Raw genomic sequence first — 9,899 nt, 5'->3', positions numbered from 1 at the left:
GCACCCCAAGGAAAGGGAACAAGCGCCCCATTACTTGCTTCTCACATCAAATATGGCATCTGCTCCTTGGAATGAATTACGTTATGTCTGCGTTGATCCAAAGTTAAGTCTTCTCTTTGGTCCATGAAAAGGCAGGATTCATTAGAAATTCTCCATTCCACCCTTTGAGGCTTTCTTTAATTGTCATGTACTTAACAGTAAGAAAAAAAGGAAGGCAAATTGTTTATCCACAAGCAAAAAACCACAGAGCTGTTTCAAGACTTTAGAAATCGACAATTGCCCCACTTGCATGTGTGCACTTTGAGAAGAGCCTGAAATCCTTGGAGTCCAGCAGGACTTCAGTTCACTAGAGAGATTTTAAACTTGGCAGTTAAAATCCAAAAGTAGTTTTGAGAAATATTCGGCCAATGATTGAATAAAAATGATGAAGAATCTTACCTTTTAAAAACTGATTTCTGGGCTCCTGGGTGGCTCAGTAGGCTAAGTGTCTGCCTTTGGCTCAGGTCACGATTTCAGGGTCTTGGGATTGAGTCCCACATTGGGCTCCCTGCTCAACAGGGAGTCTGCTTCTCCTCTGTCCCTCCCCTTGGCTCAGGTCATTCTCTCTATTTCTCTCAAAGATAAATAAAATCTTAAAAAATAATAAATAAAAACTGATTTCTGCTCAGGAAGGAGTCAGAGGAAGTACTAAGGGAAGGTCCAGCCAGTGTCAGCAAGAACTTGGAAAAAGCCACCCAGGGCACGAGTTAATGTGCTGTTGTCATTTGTACTGTCATGGTGGTGGCAGTGCCTGCATCATTGTCATGTGGGGACACAGTGTTCTAAGACAAATACTATAATGTGGCAACAAAGATCCCATCAAGTATATACGCCTTTCATTAATGAAGTTCTTCCAACACAGTGGAGTCATTTGAAAAGCTTGGTAACTCACATGGGATAAAGGCAGTCATTATGGGGGAACTCTTCCATTGTGAAAGAAAGAAAGAAAGAGGGAAAAAAAAAAAGACAAACACTGCTAATCTATGCCAGAAACATCAGGCCTAAGGCAGGGGGATGACAAAGCATTGCCCTTCAAAGTGGTCATTGTGCTAGGGCTTCCAAGCACTTTGAAGACAGTCATCAAACCCTTCTAAATGGAACCAGGGAGGCTTTTTGCCATTGATCTCAACAATAAATGTTTGTGTTTCATGGTCAATTTATTTATCCCTCAAAGACTTGAAGTAAAGTTGTCATTAAATGGGATATTTTTAAAGATAAAACTAATTTTCCATCTGAGTAACCATATTCTAAACATAATTAATTTGCCAACTAGATTAAATGGTTGGAAATGGTATTGTAATGATATATTTAGTACCTTTTATTATTCCAAGTGTGACGAGGTTCGCAATTCTGAAATCAGCTCACCCCTGTGTTAAAGTAGTGAGTTTCACTAGTCTCCAAAAGATCAAGGACCAGCCCATCTTGTTATGAAGTTACTACTAATGGCCTCAGATTGAAAACATGGAACAAGAAAATATAGCCCCTTCCTTTGGGGCTTGGGGTAATAGGATTTGAATTACATCGAAAATGCTAGATCATTGGGTTGTGTCAATTATTCATTTAGCCACTTTACAAAAGCACTCTGGACAGAGGACTCAAGAGTTTTTTTCTGAACTTAACTCTGCTTAGTAAGTATTATGCCCCTGTGACTCCTTGAAAGAGGAATGGACGGCAAATGCTAGATGGCCTCATCAAGTGTCACAGCAAGCCAAGTGTCAACAGGTATGGATAAGCAAGACAAGCATGCCGATACCTGTGGCCACTCTAGGTCACTCTTGCAACCAGGATTTATAGGGTGATGGTGAACAGCTTTTATCTTTAGGCTTTAAATGTTTCACAAAACAGAAAGTGTAATCTTAACGCACTTTATATTGAACAGGTACCTAATTATGATTCTAACGAGATCCATCCATTGTTTGGGAAAACTGATTTTCAAAGTTGTCAGCCCAGAATTGGAGGTATAAGGGTTAAGCAAAGGAAGTAAATTCTATGAAAAAGAAGTCACTGTAAAAACAACAACAACTTTTCAGGGCAGCCCCGGTGGCGCAGCGGTTTGGCGCCGCCTGCGGCCTGGGGTGTGATCCAGAAGACCTGGAATCGAGTCCTACATCGGGCTCCCTGCATGGAGCCTGCTTCTCCCTCTGCCTGTGTCTCTGCCTCTCTCTCTCTCTGTGTCTATGAATAAATAAATAAAATCTTAAAAAAAAACTACTTTTCAGATGGTCAAAACTAGGTAGAAAGTAGATAACACCGCTGGGTGGCAAGGGTGAGGTCAGGTGCTTCTCCTCAACTTCAGTTGTGACTTAGCAGGAGTAAACTGGTTAATGCATATACTGGTCTTGAGGAATCAAATTGCTTGAAGTTTTTGTTTTGTTTTCTTGAGGGAGGAGTAGGTGCCCAGGGGAAAAGAGGGTGACAAGGGTGCACCCCCCCCCCATCTGTCAGACTTCAAAGACTTGGGTCTAGGCCTGTGGAGAGAGGCAGCTGCAGGAAGAAATGGAAGGACCGTTAACATCAAGGACCCTATGGTTCCCAAATCACTAATTGGGAGAGACGACCATTTTCCCTGATCATGTGTTGAAGGTAGCACTGTGGGTACTGCAAAGAAAATGAGCCAAGTCTGAGAAGCCACTGAGATGCAGGACCTTCACTAGCTTTCAGTGTTTTTGCGGTGGCCTCCAGAAGCAGTGGCCGAGTGATGGATCCCCATTGGAGGTGTGGAACAACCCGAGAGAGGCCTGGTAGGAACTGAAGCTGACTGGGTAGCTTATGGGCACGCCTGAGTTTTCCCAGGCATAACTGAATAAAGTGTAGAAATGGGCCACATGGTCAAACAAGTTCCATCTTTGATCCTATAGAGATGGTTGTGGTTTTAAACTGTATGAATAAGGCTTTAGTGTCATAACCCTGCTTCCTTGTTTTCACATTAGATTTGCTATGAAAATTATTTTAATAATTATATGAACTCATTTCTGAGAAAAATCAACCTGGTTTCTCATGAATGGGTAATGTACAGCATTAACCCTATTGGAAATTGTGTATGCATGGAGAAACTGAAGGTGAGTTAGTCATGGAGTGAATGCTAAACGTATTTGGCCCAGGCTGTCCTTAAATTAGCTGCCCTTTACTTGGATGCTTTAATTCTAGATTTACTCTTCTGTAGGTTGGAGACAATGGTATCTAGGTGGATATGTCTCTGGGGTGCTGTGAGAGTGAGCTCGTGTCAAAATGCTTTAGTGACTGAAGAACAACAACAACAAAAAAGAAAGACAATGAAAATACCCTTCCCATCTTTTAAACCCATAAACAGAATCTCCTAGGCCATTCATTTGTTTCTAACATTTTTTTTTATTCAAACATTTATGTTTTAATTACCATTGTACCTAAACCACTCAGTGCACTATTGTGAGATGAGTTTATGATAAAGAAGCACAGTCAGTTTGAATATAGCTTTAAAAGAATGATAGGGACCATGTAACACAACCTTGGTCAAACGTACTCTTTTAAACGTTGATAGTTACGCTATAATATTTTCAAGTAGACCCAGTCCTAAAATATCTACATATTTGCCATCTCACTCCAATGTAAAGGCATTGGAAATGCATTTATTGTAGGTTATCACTTTCCGGAGACTCACAGCAGAAACTCTTCTATTTGAAAAGTCAGAAGGGCCCCTCTTTTCCATTGAGAGGGTACATGCTTTTAGAACAATTGAAGCTGAGTTAACTGTCAGTAGAGGAAAGTGCTGGAAGATGTTTCTAATCGTTATAGTTATGCATGCCCTGTGATATTTTGCTTCTGAGTTTTAATCTTCCTTTTTTAGCCTATGAATTAAATAATTAAATTACATGAAACTTACAGTGAAGAGAATAGCTTCTGGGGTAGGTAACACAAACTGTAGATCAGCTACTTAGTGCCACTGTGACACTGGCAAATTATTTAAATTCAATAACTTTGTTTACTTCTTTAAATTTAGGATAAAAATAATACCTACCTGATAAGGATTTTTTGGAAAATTTCAAAAGTGAAAAGACATTTAAATGGTGAAACTCAGTGTCTGATGTGGAGAATTTACCATTGACCCCTGCAAGAAATATCCAATTATATTTTTATGGCCCCACCCTCCAAGAATTATTGGAAGCACTTCCTTCAGTGGGATTCTTGGCTGGTGCATTTTAGGACTCAAGTTCTGACAGTGGTCCCACAGGATGTTTTGAGAGTAGATGTTGTTGCTTGCTCTCTATGATTTCAATCAGGGAAGAGTTTGTGTTTTTTTTTTTTTTTTATCCAAACAGTTTTCTTACATATTTCTGTTATCACCATCCTTTTCAGCCTACTTCATCTCTTAAGGTAACAAATTCTATTTGTTTAATGTAAATTAAAGTAGCATCTACTTTCTTTGAACTGATGGGAACTGAAGTGTCCTATATAAAGAACTTTTTTCATAATTGAAGAAGACTCTTTTAAATACTGAAAAATAAATTAGGTATGTGTGACTGTAAGAAGGAGAAATATGACAAAACAGGTCGAAATAGTGAAGACATTTGTTGCTCATGTAATTTGGCACAAAGTTTCCAGGTATGGTGTAATCACGGCACCAGCTCCATTTCTTTAAAATTCCGATCATTCCTTTCATTTTGACTTTGTCATCAAGATCATGATCTCTACAAAACCCTGAGCGAAAACCTAGGCATTATTCATCTTCATTCACATCCAGCATAGACTGTTTCCCACGGTTTTCCTTAAAAACAGTGAGGACCTTTCACAGAGAGAGTAAATCTTTCCTACTGACTTTCTGTCTCGAGTTGGCCCAGGCCAATCACAAGGACAGAAGACCATGGTCGACTATGACAGATCAGAACCAGCTTCCTGAGAAAGGTCAGTTCCCTAAATCACGTTGCTGCTAGATAGGGATTAGGTAAGGTGAAAGGTAGAGAATCAAATATGACAAGTACTAAACATATATTTCAATATTTTTGAGGGAAATCTTTGTACAGTGTCCCCACTTTCCACACCCTTACATGGACAACACTGATCATAATTTAGCCTTTTTGGGGGGTGTTGGTGGTGGTGGTGGGAATGATGATACAGGGATTATTATTCAGTGATAATCTCAGAAGCTACTGTTTGGATGGGCAGAGCTGTTTGCACATAAACTAAATAGATCCTGGCTCTTTTTGAATTTTTTGACTGCTCTTCTGAATACTTTGTCTCCTCAATTGTTGTGATGCTAACAACTTAAGTTCTTGTGATAGATAACAATCCTCCTTCCAAATTTACTTTGCCAGGACAGGAAGTAACAGAAAATCTCTTAATGAGTCCCCTGGAACTGACTCAGGATTGGTGGATGATTCCCATTTCCTGCACAAAATATGCCATCTGATGCTCTCATAATATTGAATATATATAGCTGGTGGGTCACTCTGTACAATACCTGTGCAATTTGCTCTCATTGGTTGAGTTGTATGGTTACTAAGGCTCAGTCATGTTCCCAAATCTGTATGTGCCAGTTGTATTTGTGCTTATGTGTTGCATAAAATTTGAAATACGAGTAAAGCAAACACAAAAAAAGCAAACTAACAATCAAATGAATTGTCTCTATAGAGTTTAGGGGAAAAAATCACTAAAAACATTGGTGGCTAAATCAGCCATGGAAGAGATGATTGCAAAAAGAGTGAAGAGTGAAGAAAAATGACAAAATATAGAAAGATTCTACATTCATAAAATTTTGCAGGGGTCTTTAAATTCTTGATCTACTTTAAAGAATCCAAAACTGGAAATAGTAGATGATGCATTATTCATGTGATTCATGCAGGAAAACGATGACAACCTTCAATCAGCAGATCCACTCTCAAAGAAAGGGCCATGGCCCTGTATTCTAAAGCTTGGTGAACGAAGGCATTGACAGACTTTAAGTTGAAACCAAATGTTAAAACTATTCATCCTTTTATATAATTACCCTCTTTAACCAGCTGCTTCTATTAACCAATCACATTCACATTCGGCAAGAAGGCTTTGTGGTCTATTGGAAGGATGGAAGAGTGAAACGGTATGCGAGTGCATGGTGGGGAAGGAGGTTGTTGGGTTATAGGAGTTCAGAGTGCTAAGTCCTCATCATGGAAGATAACTCCTAATGTTAATCAAAGATCATATAAATGCATACTGTTTAGCACTTTAGAATAGTGACTCAAAAACAAAAAGCTAAAGTTTAAAAAGCATTTATCTTTGGGAAGTGGAACTGTTCCAGTGTGGGGAGTGCATACAAAAGACTGTTTTTGTATTATATGCTTATTACTCCTGATTTTTTAATGGTGTAAGTTTTACTCTTATACATGTAAAAATGTTAGCCAGTCCTAATTTTGTTGGTATGGCAGCAAACTTTTGACATAGCCCCCAGTGAACCTTGCTTTCCGGTATTCACACACTGGTGTGATCCCACATTCCACATTGATCTGTGTGACCAATCAGATACTGCAGAAATGATGGTGTGTCACATCTGAGGCAAGTTATAAAAGAGCCTTTGGTTTCTGTTTCTAGCTCTCTCTCACCACACACTCCCTGGGAAGCCAGCTGCTGTGTCATGGGAAGCTTTACGGAGAAGCAAACGTGGTGAGGAACTCAAGCCTCCTGCCAAATTCTTTAAGTCTTATTTCTTATTTATAATTTTTAGATTTATCCTCCTTTGAGGTATTGTGAAATTTAGATATAAAATATATACAGTTCAAGACAAGAAATCAACCCTAAATCATAGCTGACACTATGATGTATTTATTAACCTTGCCAAAGTCATTCAGCTTGTGTGTGGCAGAGATAGGATTCCAGAACAGATCTGTCTTTATTCTAAACCCGTTGCCTGTCCACTGTCCACTGTCCACTAGTGTGAACAGATGTCTATGAGAAATTTGAGTCAATTTTCCTCCTTTTTTGTTATATATTTGTGTAGATTACAGGAATCTCTGCAATTCTCCTCCAGTGACCCCTATAGGGAAGAAACTCTGGCTGGGTCAAAGGGATACATGCCAACATAAGGCAAAGTACTAGAGACAGGCTGTATGGAATTGCATATTTACAGGAAGTGATAGAGAAATAAAGAAGTAAATATGGGGTATGTGGACTCTGAGTGAAGGGAAGGATAAAGGCACCATGCGAGAAGGACAGAAGGGATGGGTCACAGGGACAGAAGGATGGTCGCAGGGGGAGAGAAGTCAGGTGTGTGCAGAATGGAGGGTGGTTCTAATTAGCAGTGTGGACAGAGATCTTGATGAATGTCTCTAAGAGAAAAACCAACCAGGATCTTCATGTGGATTTGAACCTAGAGTCAGGAGGCTGCCAGTGAGGCCAGTTGAAGCTAGGAAAGCTGTTAAACTTGAGGCAAAAACACATGGCAGGTTTGGTAGAAAGTTGGAAGAGCTCCTCTTAGCTGGGAGGTAGAAATGAGGTGAGTCTAGCAAGATGGCAGGGGCCCCAACAGTGAGAGATTGGAAGAAAGCTTGAAAGCAGAGGAGGGGTGAGACAGCAGGGGTGCCAAGAGAAGCTGCTAGATTATACTTGGTCTTGTGAGGTGAATATCAAGAGACTGTTCTATTTCAGTTTTCAGGAACATATGCCTTAGGATGTGGTACAAACTGATTGGCCACTTAATCTATTAATGACCTGGATGGAATGAGATGCTCCAGACTTGGGGCAGAGGCATCTGACATCAGAATCTAAGAGAGGGCCACTTTTCCTCCCTCGTACGTAGTCACCAGCCATGGTTCGCTCTGGTGTTCTGCAGGTGAGAGTTCAACCCACAGTGCAAGACAGCTATACCTGCTGGGGAGGGCCTGGCAGGAAAAGAAGCAGGGACACACCTTGATAAGGTGTGGAGAAAGAAGAAGAAGAGCAGACATTTGCATAAGCCCAAGTGAGAAACAGAGACACTATATCGATTGGAGTATGAGCCTCCTGATGGCGGGAGCTCAGGTTTAGAGCTCTGGCCCTAACACCAACAAAGGTCTGACATAAAAAGCACGATAAGTATTTAGATGAATGAATGAACGAATGATACATCTTATGAGCCTGTGAAATAGGAAGGTGGACACATGGGTCTGCATACAAGAGAGAGATCTTGGCCCAGGGGGAGTAATTGAATCAAGGGTTTGGACACATTTCCAAGGAGAGATTGAAAGATGAGGGACCTAGAGCCACATAAAAATTCAAGAGTGTGCAAGAAAAGGAGAGCATGTGGAAGCTCAATGGGTATGTTTGTACAAGTGGTAGAATCTAGGAAAAAATGTTAAAGAAATCACGTGTAGAAGAAGGGAGTGCTCCAAAGAAACAAATGTCACAAAAGGAAGATATCGCCTGAAAAATATCTGTTGGATTTAGCAACAAGGGGGTCATTTGTAACTTTTGAGAATGCCATTTCCCTGGAGCAGTAGAGGCAGAAATCAGATTATTCTGACTTAAAGTTGATGGAAAATGAAAAGCTTGTATATCAATTTGTGGACAGTCGGCATCTTTACTATGGTGAGTCTTCTAATCCACAAACACAATAGGTCTCCCCATTTATTTCGATCCCCTTTGCTTTCTTTTGGCAAACACGTCCTGTACAGGTTTTGTTAGACTTATACCGAAGTATCACAGAGTGACTGTAATTTCATTTTCCACATATGCATTGACACTGTGGTGGGCATGGCCTTGTTACTGTTGGGCAATGGTGACAGTTGTCACTCTCCACTAGGCTTCCTGTGCCACCACCCCCAGCAGGGAGGCGGAGGGGTGCCTGATGACTGCCAGGTGGGGCTGGTTGTCCGGGCTACCTGTGTGGTTTTCATGGGTACCATGAGCTTGAATGGGGCTCATTATTGGCTGGTGGGGATCAAGGATATTGAGATTCTTTGTTACGGCATCGTGCCAGAAAGGCCTAGGCTCCCCCACTTGGTCTTAGCTAGTGTGGGTTGGGGCCAGGCTTCAGATTGGTGGGTTTTTTCCCCTGTGGTGCCTTGCTGGAAGGAGTAGAGCAGTCATTGTCTAAAATTAGTTTCTGACTTGCCAGGCTGCCCTTGTCCTGGTCTTTTGATGAGGAAGAACAGGCTTTGTGGGGCTCCTCTATCTGTGTCTGTTGCTGTTTCCAGGTTGTCAACTTCTTGAGCTCCAAGTCTGACATAGAGGAGGAAGAAGAAAACCCAGGGAACTGCCTACCCTATTGTTCGTCTCATCCTGAGGTCCTCAGAGATCTAGCTGCCTTCTTTCTACCTCTAAGATCTTGCTTAGGTTTGTTTTATATATAATGTCCAGGCTTTTTACTCTGCTTAGTGGAAAGAATAGAATAAAGATATGTCTCCTCCATCTTTCCAGATGTGAATTCTTCTCCCCAAATGGTGTTTTGAAATTCTAATTGCTGGGACTCCTGGGTGTCAGTGATTGAGCGTCTGCCTCTGGTATAGGGCATGATCCCGGGGTCCTGGGATTGAGTCCCACATTTGGTTCCCTGGAGGGAGGGAGCCTGCTTCCCCCTCTGCCTGTGTCTCTGCCTCTCTTTCTGTGTCTCTCACAGAATAAATAAATAAAATCTTTTAAAAAAATTTCTTGTTGCTACTTATGAATTCAGATTGTTCAACTAGACCTTCCACTGAGCTCTAGGCAGGTGACGTTGCCTTTCTGAATGTTCACCTGGAGGTCCCAGAAGAAACTTAAATTCAACATGAATATATGGACCCCCTGCCCTGGCCTTCAGCACCCCTTCTTCTCTCACTCTGCCCTGGTTATCATCACCATAGGGCCATCCAAGCCAGAAACCAGAAGCCAATCCTCGTGCCTTTCTTTCTTCACCTGCCATGGCTTAGCCTTCCAAATACTTAGCTCACGCCTGCCTTTCT

The sequence above is a fragment of the Canis lupus genome, chromosome 21, assembly GCF_048164855.1.
Source record: "Canis lupus baileyi chromosome 21, mCanLup2.hap1, whole genome shotgun sequence".
NCBI lineage: Eukaryota > Metazoa > Chordata > Mammalia > Carnivora > Canidae > Canis > Canis lupus.
The sequence above is the reverse complement of the archived record's forward strand: the minus strand, read 5'-3'. Positions refer to the sequence as shown.